General features: G+C 47.7%; 1 protein-coding gene across 5 annotated transcripts in view; it reads right to left on the reverse strand.

Annotated features, from left to right (window-relative positions):
• Nucleotides 1-9,878, reverse strand: part of CRBN (cereblon) — a 58,363-nt gene extending 48,485 nt beyond the window's left edge. For 4 of the 5 annotated variants that reach the window (XM_077184671.1, XM_077184672.1, XM_077184673.1 and 1 more), the window contains exons 1-2: nt 7,390-7,545; nt 6,729-6,824 (exon numbers count right to left, since the gene is read on the reverse strand). The gene's annotated coding sequence lies outside the window, so the exon portion shown is untranslated. Of the gene's footprint in view, nt 1-6,728; nt 6,825-7,389; nt 7,546-7,619; nt 8,012-9,478 lie in introns of those variants that run through there. The other variant, XM_077184670.1, reaches the window with a different exon arrangement.
• Between the last annotated feature and the right edge of the window lie 8,070 nt (nt 9,879-17,948).

Below are 17,948 nucleotides of genomic sequence, written 5' to 3' on the forward strand. Positions count from 1 at the left end.
TGGGATTCCTTGCAGGAGCCTGTCTGCTCCAGGGGTGCTCCAGGACAGGGACAGGGCAGGGATTGCTCCACTGACTCCACCTGCAGCCCCTTGCTGCAGGATCACTTCCAGCTGCCACCCTGGAATGCCCAGTGCAGAACTGGAGCTGAATCCCTGGAGCTGCACCTAAAGCACCCCGAATTTCTGTGCATGTAAATCTTCTGAAATAGCTTCCACATGTTCTCCCATCCCAGAGTCATCTTCAGCCAGAAAGCACGTAGCTAAAAGAATTAAATTCAGTCCCCACCACAAAACCCAAGCTGAATTAGGCTCCGAGTGTCCTTTCAATTGCAAAGCATTGTAAAAACTCACCTGAGCAGTGCCACATGAACAGAAAATATATAAAAATTAATATACATCTATATAAATATATAACTATATGTAAATCTATAAAATTCATATTAAAATATATAAATGTAAAAATATAAAATATATATGTTTATATAAAATATGTAAAACATATTTTATATAAACATATAAACATTTAAACAACATTTAAAATATATAGATATTTTAAATCTATTTATATCTCTAAATACATAAATATATAAATATATTTATATATTTATATATAAATATATTTATATATAAATATATAAATATATAAATATATAAATATATATAAATATATAAATCTCTCCAGGAAGCTGCTGCAGGAGCTCTGCAGAGGAGCAGGACCTCCTGCACAGCCCTGAACAGGCAGCCCTGGATGGGCTCTCCTGGATGTGTCCAGAACATCCCAGCTGAGACCTGTGGAGCTGACACACACACAGAGAGACTCCAGAATCAGCCAGTAATTCAAATAAATGGAAGTAAAACTTCTCCTGCACCTAATTCAAATAAATGGAAGTAAAACTTCTCCTGCACCTAATTAATGCCAGTACTTTTGGAAGCTGCTGGTGTTTCTGAGGGCTGCCCTGCATTCCCACACCCTGTGTGGTGCTTGAGGAGCCACCCACCCTGCCTGGGCTCTGTGGGGCTGCTCACACCCAGATTCAGGAGCAGGAGCCATCACTAAATACATTTTCCAAAGGAACTGGGCCGTGCATGTGTTTTTTAGGTTATCCCACAGCACGAGCTAAGATTAAAATCTCCCTCTGGATTTCAGTGTCTGGGAGTCTCACAGCTCTCCAGACATTTCTTCTATTCAAAGAGAGCCCTGTCCCTGTGGATGCTGTTCTGTTCTCAGGTGTCACCTGCTCCTCAGAGCCACCCCTGTCACCATGATATTTTCTGAAAAATCCTCTTTGCCCAGGATTTTCTCCAAGAGCCCAAAGCCCTGACTGCCCCACGCCAGGGCCTGAATTCCCATCCCAGCTGTGGAACCACATCCAAACTGACACAAAGCAGCACATGGCACCTAAAATTCACCTGAACACCTGTGCACTCCCTCCCCCAAAGCAGGTGACCCATTTTCCACACGTTTTGTTGGAGCATTTCATTTTGCAGCCCTTCCTCCTGGAGGGCACAGCGACTTTTCCTACAGAAATGGGCTTGGTCTGCAGCCACCTGAGCAGAGCCATGGAACCTCTCCTCCTGCTCCCACTTCAGCTCCTGGCACCATCCCTGAGTGTTTGGAGAGCCCAGGATCTGCTCCAGAGCAAAGGCAGCAGAGCTTCTCCACACACAGAGCCCTGCTCAAACACATTTATGGGCTCTGAACGTGCGTTTGCAGCTGGAACCTCAGAGCCAAGTGCAGGGGGTTTATCTGGGGCTAACAAAAGCCTCGTGGCATTTCCTAGATAGAATGAAGGCCGAGTTTAGCAATTATTCATAGCCTCACACACATTCTTGCAGGCAGTGGAGCTGACTTGGCAGACTGGAGCTAATTGGGTTTACAGTAGAGTGAAGCTTTGATTGAAGTGCCTCGCTTAAAAAAAAAAAATATTCCACATCCCCCCACACCCCTGCTAACATTACTCTGGAGCATGTAAAACAACCACCCCACATCTTAGCAAAGGAGAAACGCAGGGATTTTTATTGCTTTACCAAGCAAAGACCCACAAGTGAATAATCCTGAATGTTTGATGTGCTGTATTCTGATCCATAATTCAGCGGCGGCACAACGGCTGCATGTGCCTGACATTTCTGCTTTTGAAGTTCATGAAACCCCTGCAGTCACCAAGGGGAGGGATCCTGCCTGGGGAGCCAAGGTGGGCACTGAACAAAAGGTGGGAAGAAAAAGATTGCAAAGCTAATGCATAAAAACCTTGGAGAATGTAAATGAAAGTAGCCTCGAGTTTACCGAGTAAATAATTCAAATTCTACCGGGGTGATTTATGAAAATAAAAAGACATATTTAATGAGCCCAGCAGGCAGCAGGTGCTTCTACTTTAACATGTGAAAGGCAAAAATCAAAAGGCAGAAGCTTTTTCCTGTTTCATGGTCGCAGTTTAAAATAAAAGCCCTTCCCTGCACTTCAGGGATGTGCTGAGCTCAGCAGTTTTGCTGCTCCTAGGAGGGTCCTTTGAGTGCTCCCATCACCACCAATTCCTCACAGCCACATGGAGAACCCTTCCAGACCTTCTGGGCAGACCATGGGCAGGGACACCTTCCACCATCCCAGGTGTCCCCAAGGCCCAGTGTCCAACCTGGCCTGGGACACTGGAGGGACCCAGGGGCAGCCCCAGCTGCTCTGTGCCACTGAGGGGTTTGTGTCTGGTTTGTGTAGGGCTGAACTGAGCCGTGACCTTGCAAAGAGTGAAATCCTCTCCTGAGGTTATTTAGTGCAAGGACAAGAGAGGGAGGAGTGGCATGGCCAAGGTGGTTTCTCCCTGGAGAGCCTTCCCAGGTGAGTGAGAGCTGAATCCCCGGGAATGCTCCACAGGCTCCAGGCAAAGGCAGAGAGCTGCTTCCAGGGAATTCCCACTCCCACACCAACCCTCAGCACAGGAGATCAGCCCTGAGCCCCTCACAGCTGTGCCACATCCTGCAGAGGGGCTCCCTGAGCAGGGGACAGGGACATCCATCACCAGGTGCCACCCCTGACTCTGGGGATGCGCGGCCACCACCCTGTGGCACCCACAGCTGCTGCCATGGCAACTGGAAATCATTAAAAATAAATAAACCCATTTTTATGACACAACTCATAGAGTGCCTGGCTTCTGCCAGGAGTTTAAATTTGGCCTGTTTGGCTAATTTGATGGGATGCCACGAGTGAGGGCCTGATTTGAAACCACAAGTCATTTTTCTCCTTGGAAGAGTGGATAACTGAGTCTATTAATCCAACAATACATTTAAAGCTGAGTTATTGTGACAAGGGACTTCCATTATCCATTTCATCGAGTTGCAAACTGTCAGAATAAATCTCAGGGGGCTCAGGAAAAAAAGCTGCCTGCCTTTGTTGGCTGTTTTTATATGCCACAACAGTTTAATTTGGTTCACTTTAACTCATGATACTGTACAACTGTACAGGGGGAAGCTCATGGGGAACCTACTACAGAAAATGGCAACTTTATGGTCCTCAAAGTTGGTTTTTTTTAAAAGCAGCCAGGACAGTAAAGTTTGACCACCTTGACATTGACTTCAATCACCCTTTTCCTTACACATCTCAGGTTTTAACTAAAAATGGTTCTCCCTTTGGAATGAACATTTGCAAATTAAAAAGTGCTTTCTTAAAGCTGTGGTTTTATGTTGCAAAACAAATTGACTTAACCAATTAAAACTCATATAACCAGAAATGAATCAACATAAAGCATTAAAAGGAAGCAGGAGTATCCAGCTTAAGATGTCAAATTGGAATTTAGAAGGTGGGATTCAACTTTAGGGCTCTACCAGTGACTTAACTGCAAGGCAACTCCTTCTCCCACCAGTTCTGCAGATGATGGTTATTCTTAATTATCTTTTATTTGCTTGGTTTTGTAATTAAAGCTGTTCTAGAAGAAAATTATTAATTTATCTAACTGGGAACTGGCCATGAATTTGGGAGTGCAGAAAGGTTGAAGCTGCAATGGAGGAAAAGGAGAAGGAAGGAGAAGGAAGGAGAAGGAAGGGGAAGGAAGGGGAAGGAAGGAGAAGGAAGGAGAAGGAAGGAGAAGGAAGGAGAAGGAAGGAGAAGGAAGCAGTGTCACTCAGGGCCTGAAAAGCAGCGATGGAAAATTCCCAGTGAATTCCAAGCCCCGTGTGCTCACACCCAGCAGTGAGGGAGGAGGTGCCAAGAGCTACCTGCAGAGTTTGTTTTCCATCTGTCCCCACAGCTGCAGCCCTGGCCAGTCCCCCCAGGATGGGACCTTTGAGGTTTCTCCTGCAGCACTGACACTTTAACCCCAGGCCAGCACTTGGTTGTCAATTATTCCCCTCAAGTTTCATTTCAAAGCTGCTGTGAGCTGCAGGAAGCCCAGAGAGAGGCAGAGGAACGTGCACAGCAACACCCCCACCCTCTAATTGCAGCCTTTACAGATAAATATTAGTTTTGAGAAGTGAATTTTAAAGGTTTTTAAGCAGTGCTCAACGCTGGCTCTGCTCCCATGCAGAACATGCAGAAGTTCAACACCCAAGTGCACTGGAGGGGAAAAACAAGGAAATCAAACTCAAAGGGAATCAAACTCAAGGAAATCAAACTCAAGAGGGAATCAAACGAGAGGGAATCAAACTCGAGAGTTTCTGGAGGGCAGATAAACCCTGGCTGGGAGGCAGCAGAGTCCCAGCTCTGGGTCTGGAGTGAGGTGGCATTGATGGCACTGGGGAGGCTCTGCCCGGGCTTTCCTGGGGATTTCCTCTGGCTGGAGGGACACACAGACCTGTGGCTTGCAGCCTTGGAAAGGAGGAGGGGCTGTGCTCTGGGTTGAAATCAGTATTTTGGCCAGTCACAGCGCATAAAATATCTCACTTCATGCAGCCAGGGGCAAGGACAAAATGAAAAAATCTGTCTTATAGTCCTTTACATCTTGGATTGATTCTTTAAAGAGGATTGGCTAAGAAATAAACATTGTGACTTCAACTGCTTTTAGTTCCACCCTCTCAGCACTATTGCTGTGAAACAATGCAAACTCTAATTCCTGCTCTTCCCCAAAGTCATCATTTGGTCTCAGGAGGTGGTCGGCAGCTCAGTACAAAATGTCAGTGTCACAACTTCACAGCTCCAGCCCGCTTTTGATCAGATCTGGGGAGTGAGGAGAGAGGCAATATGCTCCTTCCTTTACTGTCACCACAGAGTATTCATTAGCTTTAATTATTTTTTAGGTTCTAGGGGGAACCATTAAAAAAATTAATCACAAATGGAAGGAGCAGCAGCCGTATGTGGCCATAAAAAGACAATAAGGCATTTTAGGATCCACGTTTGTTATGATTTACACTCCAAACAGGACCAGAGGTAGCATATGGTGATTGCCATAAAGTACATTTATTATAAAAACACAGAGATTTATCTCCCAGCTTGGTTGCATGCAAGAAGTTACATTTACTTTAACTGATACTCAGATTGTTGTAATACCAGAACTGGGCTGGGGGGAGGTTGTACCAAGCCAAACCTCAGCTTGTTTTTCCTACAAATCCATCCTTGAGCCGACTGCTTTCCACTGGTTCCAGCTGAGCTGCTCAGGCCTGGATGCAGGCGGGGTTTGGACACAGCTCAGCTCCTGCTCTGGGGCACCAGGTGTGTCACCAGCTCTGGGCCATCTGTGGCTGACAGAAGGGGCCACCTCTGACTCCAGCTCGGGGCTCCACGAGCCCAAAAGGACCCTCCCATCAGCTCAAGGTTTGCTTTAATTTCAGCATCTCAAGCCCAGGAAATATCTAATTAATAATGATAAACAGGGTGTGGTTTTTTACTGTAAATAAGAGAAATAATATGTAAAATTATCCTCTCCATTTGTTCTTGCTGGCTGAACGCAGGGAGGAACATCAGAAAAAGCAGGAATTTACAGCAGAGGCACACCTGCACGAAGAGGGCACAATATTATGGGGTGTTCCTGTTAAAATCTGGAAATCGTGACATTTTAACACCTTGAGGAAAGGACAGGACACACCCATTGGGGACATGGTGACACAGGGCTGGCTGGACCTGCCTGAATGCCAACATCAGTCCCTGGTGCAGCACAGAACCCTGCTGGATTTCAATCCTGACACCCACCAGGGGAGAGGCTCAGGGCACAGCCAAGTTCTGCTTCCAGGGGCTCTGAAGTGAATTTTGAACTCAGCACTAATGGACTCAATATGGAACTGCCTCAATAAATAACCAGGAATAAAGGAGTGCTGGATGGCAGTGACCTCTCTGCCTTTATTTACTGTCCAATTCAATATTTTTAATTCTCCCAATGCAATCCAGAGCAACCCACACCAATATCCCTAAATGTCAGCAGAGGCACAATCCCTGCAGGCAGGAGGAGGCTGCTGCTGGGGCAGGGCTGCTCTTAGGGAGGCAAAGCCAAGGCTGAGAGCAGGGACAGGGACTGTCTCACCCCTCCTGTGCTTCAGGATTAAACCATCACATCTTCTGAGGGTTTTTTTTTTTTTCTGAAATAAAAGTTCCAGTGCTGAGGGGTCCCCTGACAGCCCCTGTGCTGCTCCTCCTGGCTCTGCAGCCTCCTCCTTTCCCTCTCCAGTCTGGTCGTGTTTGAAGTCTGGGAGACAAAAAGGTCAAGGTTGTAAAATAGCTGCGGTCTCCTCCTCCTTCCCTTCCCTGCAGCTCAAGGGAAATGCAAGGATTGAGCTCCCAGTTCCTCTAAAGGAAAGGTAATTGTTCTGCTCACCCTTTCCAGGGAGGCAGGAACCACATTCCCACCCAACAGCCAGCCTCTCCTTGTCCTGCACTGAACTTCTTCATGCTCGGCTCTGCTGACACTCAGCTGCAGACAGAATAATGGATAGAGATAAAAAAACATCACTTTTAGTTTCTCCTCAAAAAAAACCCCTTCACACACAGACAAACCAACAAAAAACCTTCCTTAAAAATGGTCAAAATCACCACCAGGAAGAGCTGAGGATGGCCAGCACTTCCTTCAGCCCACACCTGCTGCTCCTGTGAGTGCTGTGAGGCTCCTGCCTGGTGCCAGCACAGACCCAGCACTGGAACACGCAGGGCAGAGCCCAGGCTGACAGGGATCCCTGTCTCCAGTGGAATTCCAGTGCCTGTGGAGAGCAGGGAGTGACAGGATTGGGGTATTTATTTCAATTAAGTAGTATAAAGCATCGGATCTAAACAGAGCTGAAGGCAAGGGATTTGGTTATTTAGACTTATCCTGCCTCAGAATTACACTGGCTCTATAGTTCTATATTGTACTCAGACATTATATGGAATTAGTCACAACAGGGAGAAAGAATCAATCAGTCCTGGCTAAGGAATTGAGATAATAATGACTCATTTGACGAGATTGCTCTGGAAAATTAATAATGACGGCGGTAATTACTGACCTGGGATGGCTGCAGTGCTCATTATTCTCCTTTTGCTCCCTTGAATGTTAAGTATTATGAAGACATTTGTTGGGGAGTTTTGTCTGAAGCTTTTTATCACAGCAAGGGCTTAGAGATCTGAGGTGTTCCTGGGAGAGCACCCAAACCCACTGCAGTGTTTGATCTATGGAATATAAAACATTGGTTATTAAGGGTTAATAACCTGTGCCACCTCTGCAGCCTTTGCTCACCTGCGTCCAGGAGCTGCCCTGCTCCTTTGGGAAGTGCCTCACAAAGATCTCCCTGTTTCATGAACTGCTCTGTCACCCCAGTGCCAGAGCTCCATGCTGAAAACAGCTGAAATCGGCTCCTTTTCCAGCCCCAGAGCAGCAGCTCCTCCCCAGGACCAGTGATGCTGAGGCCAGGACACATCTCCAGCTCTTCCAGGGCACCTCGGGGATGGGAAATGTGCTTTGACACAGCCACGGGGAGAGATTGGCTCTGAAGAGCCAGGAGTGAGTAACGAGGAGGGAGCTGAGCTCTCAAACAGCTGCTGCACACCCCCAGAGTGCCTGCAGGACTCGTTTGTGTTTGAAGAGGCTCTGCAGAGGGCTCCCCTTCTGCTCAGCAGCAAGGCAAGGTCCTGGAACAGGCAGGAGAAGGAAAAAGAAGTTTTTATTAATGTTGAAGGGAAATAAATTTCTAGATTTCTAAACACGGCTGAGGTTTCTCACCCCCTGGACTGAGGAGTTTTAAACCCTTCTTCAGCTTTACCAATTATTCTCATTTCTCTGCCAAATTCTTTGTCCCCAAATGGCTTTTGGCCTGGCCCATTGCTGCACCTGGATGACAAAAATCCAGCCCCACAAACTGAGCAATACAATTCTACTTGAAATCCCAGTTTTGATTTTGAACCTCTTTTCTCCATTGCCAGAACAGGTCCTGGAAGGAGGAAACTGGAATCCATCAGGAGGATACTGGAATCCATCCCCCAGAGGAAGTGGGATTTGGGCTGTGGCTCCCCAGGGTTGGTGCCTCACAATCCAGTGGTTTTATTAATTTATTTAATTAATGCAGGTGCCTCATGATCCAGTGGTTTTATTAATTTATTTAATTAATGAAGGACTGAAGCCACACACACAAACACACACACACAGAGGCTACATTTGCTGTGTTGGCTCTGTCCACTGCCTGAATATCTAAAAAATAACCACAACTGGAGCTCACTTTTAGCATTTCTCAGCAGATTTCACAGTATTTAAGAGATAAAGTCAATGAAATTAAATGAGATGCGTCAACTCAACAGGAACTCAAGAATTACAAAGATTTTACAACCTTTAACCCCACAGCACAAGGTGAACAGAGACCTGTTCCCAGAGCCAGCAGGTCCATCCCTGCCCTGATTCCAGCCCCACAGGAAACCACTGCATTTCCTGAAGGATTCACAGCTCTCCCCAAGAATCTGGAGCACCATCCTGCTGCATAGTGAGCTCTTCTGAGCACCAGGATGGATGCTCAAACACTGCTCCCCATCAGTGCTCCCAACAGGAGGGGATTTATTGTGCTGAATGCTGAGAAGAACTGGCCGAGGAGGTGGGAAATCCATCAGTGTGAGGCCAGGGGTGCAGAGGCTGCTCTGCAGCACAGGTGCAACACATTAAATCTCAGCTGTGCTCAGCCAGGACTGGAACAGTCACTGACAGAGTCCCCTCCACCTGAGGATGTCACCTGTGAGCACATTTCAAGAGCAAGCCCAAATTTAGTGCCCTTGCCATCCTGCCTGGCTCCAGCACTCCAAATGATCCATGTCTACTCCTGCACTGCCTTCTCCAGAGTGAACAGAGGCACCAAATTTCTGTTCACAAGTGCAGGCAAGCTCAGAGAGTTAATTATTGTAATTACCCATTGAACAGGCTCCGAATGCTAATCTATTATAAAGTGGCCTGTTAATTGGTGTTAAACTGCCATTAACCTGCCATTTCCCGTGTTTCCAGGCTGACCTGGAGCACAGCACCGTGGAAAACCCAATCCATTTCTCATTCCTGGCAATCACCGAGTGCCAATTTGAAGCACAATTAGAAAAAAAGAAAATTAAAAAAAATCTACATACCTGGAATTGGAATTATTGTAACAAAGGGAAACATCATCCTGCTGCTTTGGATTCTGGTCTTTGACAGTGCAGGACCCCAGTTGTCCATGGTTTTCCATGGAATGCTTTGTGCCATGTTCCCTCTGCAGTGTCTGTGGTCTCTGCAGGAATTGGGCTCTGCCAGGCTGGATTGGCACTGCCAGTGATGCCCTGTGCAGGCTGCCCTAGAGCAGGGGCTGGGCAGAGCTCCAGAATAAAGCAGGGATTGATTCAAAGCATCTCCTCCATGGATCCACCTGGGGCAGCACAAGAGCCCAGCCAGGGCTGCACCCAAGATGAACCAAAATGGCCCCAAAATGAACCCAAGGTGGACCCAAAATGGCCCCAAAATGAACTCAAGATGGACCCAAAATGGCCACAAAATGAACCCAAGATGAACCAAAATGGCCCCAAAATGCCCGGCTGGGCACGGGCTCTGTCCCTGGGATCAGTTCTGCTCCATTTGCACCTTGCAGTTCATTGTCCCATTCCAGCTTTAGCCCCTGCAGTCCCATCCTTGTTTTTCTCTCTCCAGCCCACGGGGTTTGTGCTCCTGGGCTGAGATTTGGATCATTTGTCCTTGGTGCCCAGCTGGAGCAGGAATTGTTTTGTGTCCCTGCTCTGTGCACAGAGCTCACCATGCCCTGATGTGAAGCCCAGACCCACACACTAAAGCAGCACAGAATGTGAAAAATAGAAAAGCTCAAACCTGAGGCATCACCATCAGGGCACTGACTGCTCCTGGGCAGGTGGAGCAGATTCCCTCTGGAGCCAAGGCCTCCTCCACCACGGGAGTGTCCCTGTTCCAGCCCACCGAGCTCAGCCGTGGTGCCAGGGGGCTCCAGACCTGCTCCTGCAGAGTCACAACATCCAAACCCAGCAGGAACAGCAAACACCCCCCCCAATGAACCCCTGAACCACGTCAGAGTCATCCAGAGCTGCCCCTGAGAATGGAAAAAGATATTTGCTTTTACAAATATACCTTAGGTTTGCTGATAAATGAAATTAGACATTGAAAGATTAAAGAAACTATGAAAAAGAAAACCCCCTAAATTCCATAAGAATTAAAAATGAAAAGGGAGGGTTATACATTAGAGGGGAATCTTTGGGATCAGGTGTTCTGGGAAGTGTGAACCTCTCAAGTACCTCAGCCAATGGGGAAAGAGAGAAGGGAAATGTGGCTGGAAATTGGGATAAAAAGGAGGCTGCAGCCTCCAAATATTTGAGAGATCCCAGGGGATTCCCCATGGCCTCTCCCTTTATTCAAATAAAGCCAAAGGACTCCTCTGTCTTCTTTTTGGACATAAACCTCTGGTGTTTGTGGATTAATTTTCCTAACACCCCTAAGGAGATCCTGGAAAAACAGGGGCAGGTGTCAGTCTGTCCTTTCCACTCCTGCCTTCAGCTCGCCTGTCCCTGTCCCTGTCTGGGCTTTAATTTATAGCAGTGGAGACAAAAGGTTGGCTCAGGTCCTTCTCAAAGGTCAGTTATAAAATCCAGGTGCCCACCAGGGCAGTGAACTTCCACTTAAATCTGCTGCAAGAGGGAGAGCTGGAATTTCCATTTCAGACACCCATCAGGGGAGGCAGCTCTGCTGACTGGTCTCTTCCCAAAAGCTGTCACTGAAGTGCCTTGACCTGCCAGAGCCTTTCTGAGGTTATCTCACCCGACTGACAGTTATCTAGACTAAGAGTTCTCTCTTTTCATTTTATATAACCAACTATAAAAGTTCAGGGGAACTTCAAGTGACCTTTAGAAAGTCCCGAAATTATTCATTTCCTGAGAAATTCACCATTACTCAGCAGCACACTGCCTCCCTCTCCATGTGAGATCCCACTGCACCCACTGCAGCAGCCCTCACCAGAGGATACAGGACAGAATTTCCCAATTTAAAAAATGTGCAAGAGTTTACAAAGAGCTTGAAGAGAATGAAGAGTTTGAAGAGGGCAGCAGTGAATATTTTATGTGCTAATCCAAACCTCTTGGTGTTCAGTTACTTTTAAAATCAGATCTAGGATATCAGAGAAGGGAAAAAAGGTCAATTAACCAGAAATCCTATGGAAACAGAGATTTATCCTGTCCTGAGACTCTTTCCATGATGTTTGAGTGGTAACTAGGAAAACAAAGCCTTTGTCATTTAGGATTACCTCCAGTTGTACTCCTTGCCAGAGCAGGGCTGTTGTTGCAGCTCATTTATGTCATTTTTCACTTTCCTTCCAGAATCCTTCCATCACCTGCCTTGGCATGTTGAATTCCTAACCAGATTGTACTGAAAAGTACAAAAAGCAAAGAAATAAAACCTGCAGTGCCATCAATAATAAACACAGGAAGCTTCTAGAGGTGAGAATCCATCTCATTCAATGCCTTCTGCTGTTGATGGTTATTATTCCTCCATTCAGGCTTTTCCAAGACATCAATTTATCACTTTCTCTCCTGGCACTGGCTGCTTGCCCAAGTCCACCTGCGTGAGCCTCCTGTCTCCTCTTCCTCAAAAAAATGTGCAGATCTTCTCTTTGATACCATTTACTGCCACTCAGATGCTCACCCACAGGAAATTCTCATTTATTTGGCTCCACAGAGGCCCTGCTACATTGATAAACTGATCCCTGTGGCAGCCAGCCCTTCCTTTTCTTGGGAGCAGATGTGTTGAGGCCAACACCACCTCAGGGCAGAAAACACAAGCCCAAACTGCCCAGCAGCAGTGTCAGCACCTCCACCTGAGCTGGGAGTGAAGTCAATTCTCAGTCCTGACCCCAATCCCAGCTCCATGTGTCACCTCCATCCTGGGAATGATGTTCCTGGAGCAGCTGCTGCACAAAGCCCCGTGTACCTGTGGGTGCTTCACACCTTGCAGCTGACACTGTGCAGGGGAACTGGTGACCAGGGATTTTGGCAGGAGATTAGAGAGCTGTCAGTCCCCAGCTCTCTCATCCAGCCCTATCACACACAGAATTTATTGTTGCTGGGATACTGTCAGCCCTGGACATTCTGCTTTGCTTATCTTTTACTCCTCAGTGTTACACATTCCCAGTCTTTTCTCGAGCTCCCTCATTACAATTCCATCCACTCCTCACACCTGCACAGTCCCTCCAGTTTCCCTCATGTGCTCTCACTGCCTTATTCTGTGCCAGTGACTTCAAATTCTGCTTGAGTGCACGTTCCCCTTAGAGCAAGAGAGGAAAGGAAACCTATCCAGATAGGAAACTGCCTCTTCTGCTCAGGAGAATGAACTCTGCAAGCTTTGCACTGCAGGAATTACCTGGTTGGGCTCAGGGAGGACGGACAAGCATGATCATGAAAATCCCAGAATGGTTTGGGCTGGAAAAGAAAAAGCTCATTTTGTTAAAGCTCATTTTGTTAAAGCTCATTTTGTTAAAGCTCATTTTGTTCCGCCCCCTGCCAAGGGACACCTTCCATTATCCCAGGGTGCTCCAAGTCCTGTCCAACCTGGCCTTGGACACTTCCAGCCTGGCACCCTGTTCAGGGCCTGGCCACCCTCCCAGGGAGCAATTCCTTCCCAGCATCCCATCAAACCCTGCCCTCTGGCAGTTTAAAGCCATTCCCCTTGTCCACTGTGATGTCAAGGACAGCTGTCAAAGTCCAAAATGCCCATTGGGGCTTCCTCTATACTTAATCCCACTGCTTTTATTTCACCAACATGGTCCAAAATGGATGTAGAGACTGAGCACAGGAGTTACTCATCCCACTTGTTCAAGAGAGTGGCTCCTCAGAGCACCCTTCTTCTAGAGAAGTAAAGAAAAACTCATTGCTCCATCTGGAATATTTCCTTAATTACTTTAGGGTTGAAATCCAAATGCAAAGATTTCCATAATATCCCTAAGAAATTGGTTTAGTCCAATGAAAGGAATTAAAAACTGTTCTTCATATCTTGGGACTCAATGCCTCATTGCTAATGACTTTCCCTAAGCTGACAATGATATTTCTAGGAACAAGGGAGACTGGAGAATGCCATGGAATGGCATTTCAGAGCCGTTTGTGTGCTGTGAGCCCCCCCAGGATGCACAGCCCCAGCAGGAGGAGTGCAGGAAGCAGAGGGGTCTCTCCTTTCCTGGCTGGGTATGCGGGGCTTGGTCTCCTGCTCAGGATGAACGTCCTTCCCTGCTTGCTGCCAGCCCCTCAGGCACTCCAAACTCCCACTCTGCCTGCCCTGCTGCTCCTGATTGCTCTGCCAAAGAGCTGGGTGCTAATTTAAAGCCCACCTTGGCTTTTCTGGGGCTGTGTGGGCCGGGAGCCATGTGCAGGCAGAGGCACACGAGGCTGCAGCAACACTTTTCTCCTTTTCAAATAAACCCCCAAGGCCCACTGGCCATTTCCATCCATGTAAATACTGCAGAGAGGACCCCAAACAATGATTGTGCCTCTGTCCTGCTGAGGGTGATGGCAAAACTCCTGAAGCCACATTGGTTTGTGACTTATGTACCAAGCCACATCTCAGGGCAGCACCATTGCCTCAGCCACCCCAGGTCTCTGGAACAGCCCCATCAGCCAGCTGTGGCACTTATCATTCATTATTATACATTATAATTGATTCTTTCTGGCTGCAGTTATTTATTTCATGCCCTGCTTTGCCTCATTACAGGGGTGCCATGACTTTTCTGTCACATATGAAATGTGATGATTGAAATGATGCATCTTGTCTGTCCTCAGGATCTGCAAGAGCCATGGCAGGAGGCTGGAATGAGATGATCTGTAAGGTCCCTTCCACCCCAAACCATTCCATGATTTCAATCCATTCCTCTCTAGCCTGGCTGTTCCTGGTTCAACATCCACCCCAGTATCAGACTGCTCAGGTGAGTTCCCTCAGAGGGTCCGGGCATATCCTGACCTGGAAGGGACCCACAAGGATCAGGGTCCAGATCCTGCACAGATACCCCAAATCCCACCCTGGGCATCCCTGGCAGTGCTGTCCAAACACCCCTGGAGCTCTGGCAGCCTTGGGAATGTTCCCATTCCCTGGGGAGCCTGGGCAGTGCCAGCACCCTCCTTTTCCCTGACCTTTTCCTGATGCCAGCCTGACCCTCCCCTGCCACAGCTCCGTGCCAGGGGCTCACTCATCAGTGCCCTTTGTTTGTGTGGATGGAGAGCAAACCAAAGCCTGCATTCACAGAGTGCTGCTCCTCAGCAGAAATTCCCTTCATGGATGCTCCCAGGACACCCCATGGACAGCAAGGTCCTTCCCTCAGGTTCATGCCCTGCTCCTTTCAACAGGAATCTTTTCCCCTGCCACCTGCAAAGACGACAAAACCAGACAACCTGGCCCTTGGGGGCTGCAGGAAATCACTTTCTGAAGGCCCTCCTTCAGTTTTGTGCTCTCCACAGGGAGCAGCCCCTCATTAAGGGCTTGGTGAGGCTCTGCAGCTGCTCCTGAGGAGCAGAGGTGGTGGCAGGACCTCCCAGGCTGAGCCCTGTGCCCGGGGCTGCAGGGACAAGGGCAGCCCCAAGGCAGGGGGCCAGGAGCTGGGCATGGCCAGAGTCAATCACAGCTCCACTAATTGCCACATGCACTCATTTTCCCACAGCACAAGGAGGAAGGAACCCGAGTAAATTGCTGGGGCGGGTTGTGTGTAACCCTTGGATCAGAGCAGGTCATGAATCTGCAGGCTGGCTTTCCACAACTCTCTGACCTCTCGATTTATATTTTTTCCAAGCAGTAATTTCCTAATTAACAATTTCTCCCCTTTGAAGCCTTGCACTGCGTTTTTTCCTTTTCTGACAGCAGCAAAATTGTTTGTCCCATTTTGTCACATGTATTTTCATTTTCTGTCCCCCTGAACAATGGCAAGAACAGAACAATACAGGGAAATACTCAGAGTTACCCCCTGCCCAGATCAGAGAGGAATTTCTTATCTTTGACACCTGCTGGCAATTAATCCTCTGCATGCTTGAATTTACAATTAGGAGCCCTCCTGGAACAGGATTCCAGCCTGGATCCCAGCTGCCCTCTGCCTCCCCAGGAGCTGCAAGGGGCCAAATCCTGCTCTTATTTTAGGGTATTTAAGGAGGAATTTCTCTCTTCTCTCTGGAGCATCCCAGCAGGAATTGCTCTCCCTCCAATACCCATGAAGGGGACACTTGGGCACTCTCCAGGCTGGAACCTCTGATTTTACACCCCTTGGCTTTGACACGAAGATGCTTCTTGTCCATGGAAAGACATTCATTTCCCACAAGAAGCATTTGGATTTGGGGCTGTGTCAGTCCCTCTGTGCCTCTGCAGCAGCCCCACATCAGACATCCCTCAGAACAGCAACATCCTTTCCAGCTGTTGGATTTTGAGTTTGTCCTGCAGGCTGGAAGGCCGAGGAACCTTCTGCACCCTCAGATTAACTCCTGCCCTCCCCAGCACTCAGGGCAGGTTTTCAGCCCAGGCTTTTGTGGGGATATATCAATGCCTTGACTTTGCCCATTTGAAAATATTTCTGTGCCCTATAAGTGAGTCAGCTTTGCAGAGTGCAGAAAACTGAATAGAAATATTGCAAAGAACACTGTTCTTTGAAGTGCTAGTGGCATTAGGAGGCCATTTAATGCTTTAAAGAACACCATTTTATTAAGTATTTCAAAGCAACTTCGGAGCTATTATTTCTTATTTTGCTGTTTAAACCTGTAAGTTTGAAAATTAATCATTATAGGACCTTTGATGCAAAAATCTATGAATAAAATAAATTCTGAGGGCTACTTTCACACTAAGTTATATTAAAACACTCCTTCAGCTCCCTTATTAATTTAATGCACATCTCAGAAAGTATCTTAAATATCAGCAGTAACATCCAACTAAATAAGTCAAACTCCCTATGGCTTCTTGATTTTTCTACTTTTCCCATCTAAGATATTTCTCATGGCTTTGCAGTGACCTTTAAATAAACTCGTGGGGTTACTAATTAGCATGAAAAACAATAGATTCCCATTTCATGGGCAATTTCATGGTCAAGCAGCCCACCAGAGCCAGGCTGTGCTCTCTGCAATGTCCTGAGTGTTTCTAGCAGAGACTCCTCCCCTGAGCAGCACCTCTGGGAACACAGGTCAGGACGGATTTCATTAATCCCTGAGGGCTCAGCTGAATTCTGGCATTGCCATGGGTGAGATCTGGAGGAGGGGTCTCGCCCAGAAGGGGAAAGACACATTTGAAAGGTTCACAAGAGCAGCCACAACTGCCCCAGTGCCCGTAGGGACATTTGGGATGACACAGGAACAGTGGCAGCACCATCCCAGGGAATTCCTCATCTCCTGTTCCCAGGGCAAGCTCCTCTAGTCTCTTCTCAATGACACTTCCTGGGGTTTAGCACCGAATTTAATTTGAAGCAGATGAGTCTAAGCAATTTTTTATCATTTTTTTAAGTTTCAAGCAAGAGAAGATGAAATGATCCCCAGGATTGTATTTAAAAGTCATCCCTGTTGGGTTGGCATGGGAGATGCCCACAGGGGTGGTCAGGCACTGGAATGGGCTGTCCAGGGAAGCTGGGCTGCCCCTGGGTCCCTGGCAGTGCTGGGCACTGGGGCTGGAGCAGCCTGGCACAGGGGAGGTGTCCCTGCCATGGCTCAGGTGGCACTGGGCGGGATTTGAGGTCCCTCCAACCCAAACCAGTGTGGGATTTGGAGAGCGAGGTTGTGTCCCCACAGGTCCCCAGGATGGGAGGAGAAGGGGATGAAAAAGCAGCAGGAAGAGGAGGGGAGGGGGGCTCAGGGCAATAAACACTTGCTGTTAGTCCAGGAGAGCATTTCTAGGCTCAGTTTTGCCCTGATCTCAGGGGAAGACTTAACTTAGGGACCACAGAAAGTATTTCAACAGCAACAACACAAAGAAACAGGGAAATCATGAAAGAAGGGTCCATTTGGCAACAAAACCCAACAACCTGACTAGGTAAAGCTGGGGGCTCAGGGCAGGTGCCCCCACCCCTGGCTTTACCAGCCAGTTGCCATAGAAACCCATCACTGCAGAGCTCTGGGGCCAAACACTGCAGCATCCAGTGGTGCCAAGCAAAGCCAGCCCTCAGGAAGGGCTGCCCTTCCCTTCCAGCTCAGGAACAGAGCAGGGATAGCTCAGAGTGCAGCTGCCTGGATGGTGCTGCCATTCCTGATTTTCAGTGATTTACAGCCCAGCTTTCATTTGATACCCATATGCTCCCATTTGAGATAGCATTATGTGCATCATTTTCTGGGAATATACTTACAGCACAGTGCACTGCATAAAGCAAATAGGGTATTGATGGGAAAGAAATAACAGAATATTAAAGCAAAATCAATAAATGCCTTCAAATCTCATCTTTCAGCCTTGCTTAACTTTGTTTAGGGAGGCAGGGAAGTTCCCAGGAGCTGTGGAGCTGGCTATGCTCCCAGCTGGAATGAGGAGCAGGAAACCTTGGAGAGACAGCAGCACCTTCCTGGTGCATGGGAAAAAAATCCTAAAGAGAGAAACTGGGGCTTTATAACCCAGGGC

The sequence above is a fragment of the Agelaius phoeniceus genome, chromosome 11 (genome assembly GCF_051311805.1).
Source record: "Agelaius phoeniceus isolate bAgePho1 chromosome 11, bAgePho1.hap1, whole genome shotgun sequence".
In the NCBI taxonomy this organism is placed as follows: domain Eukaryota; kingdom Metazoa; phylum Chordata; class Aves; order Passeriformes; family Icteridae; genus Agelaius; species Agelaius phoeniceus.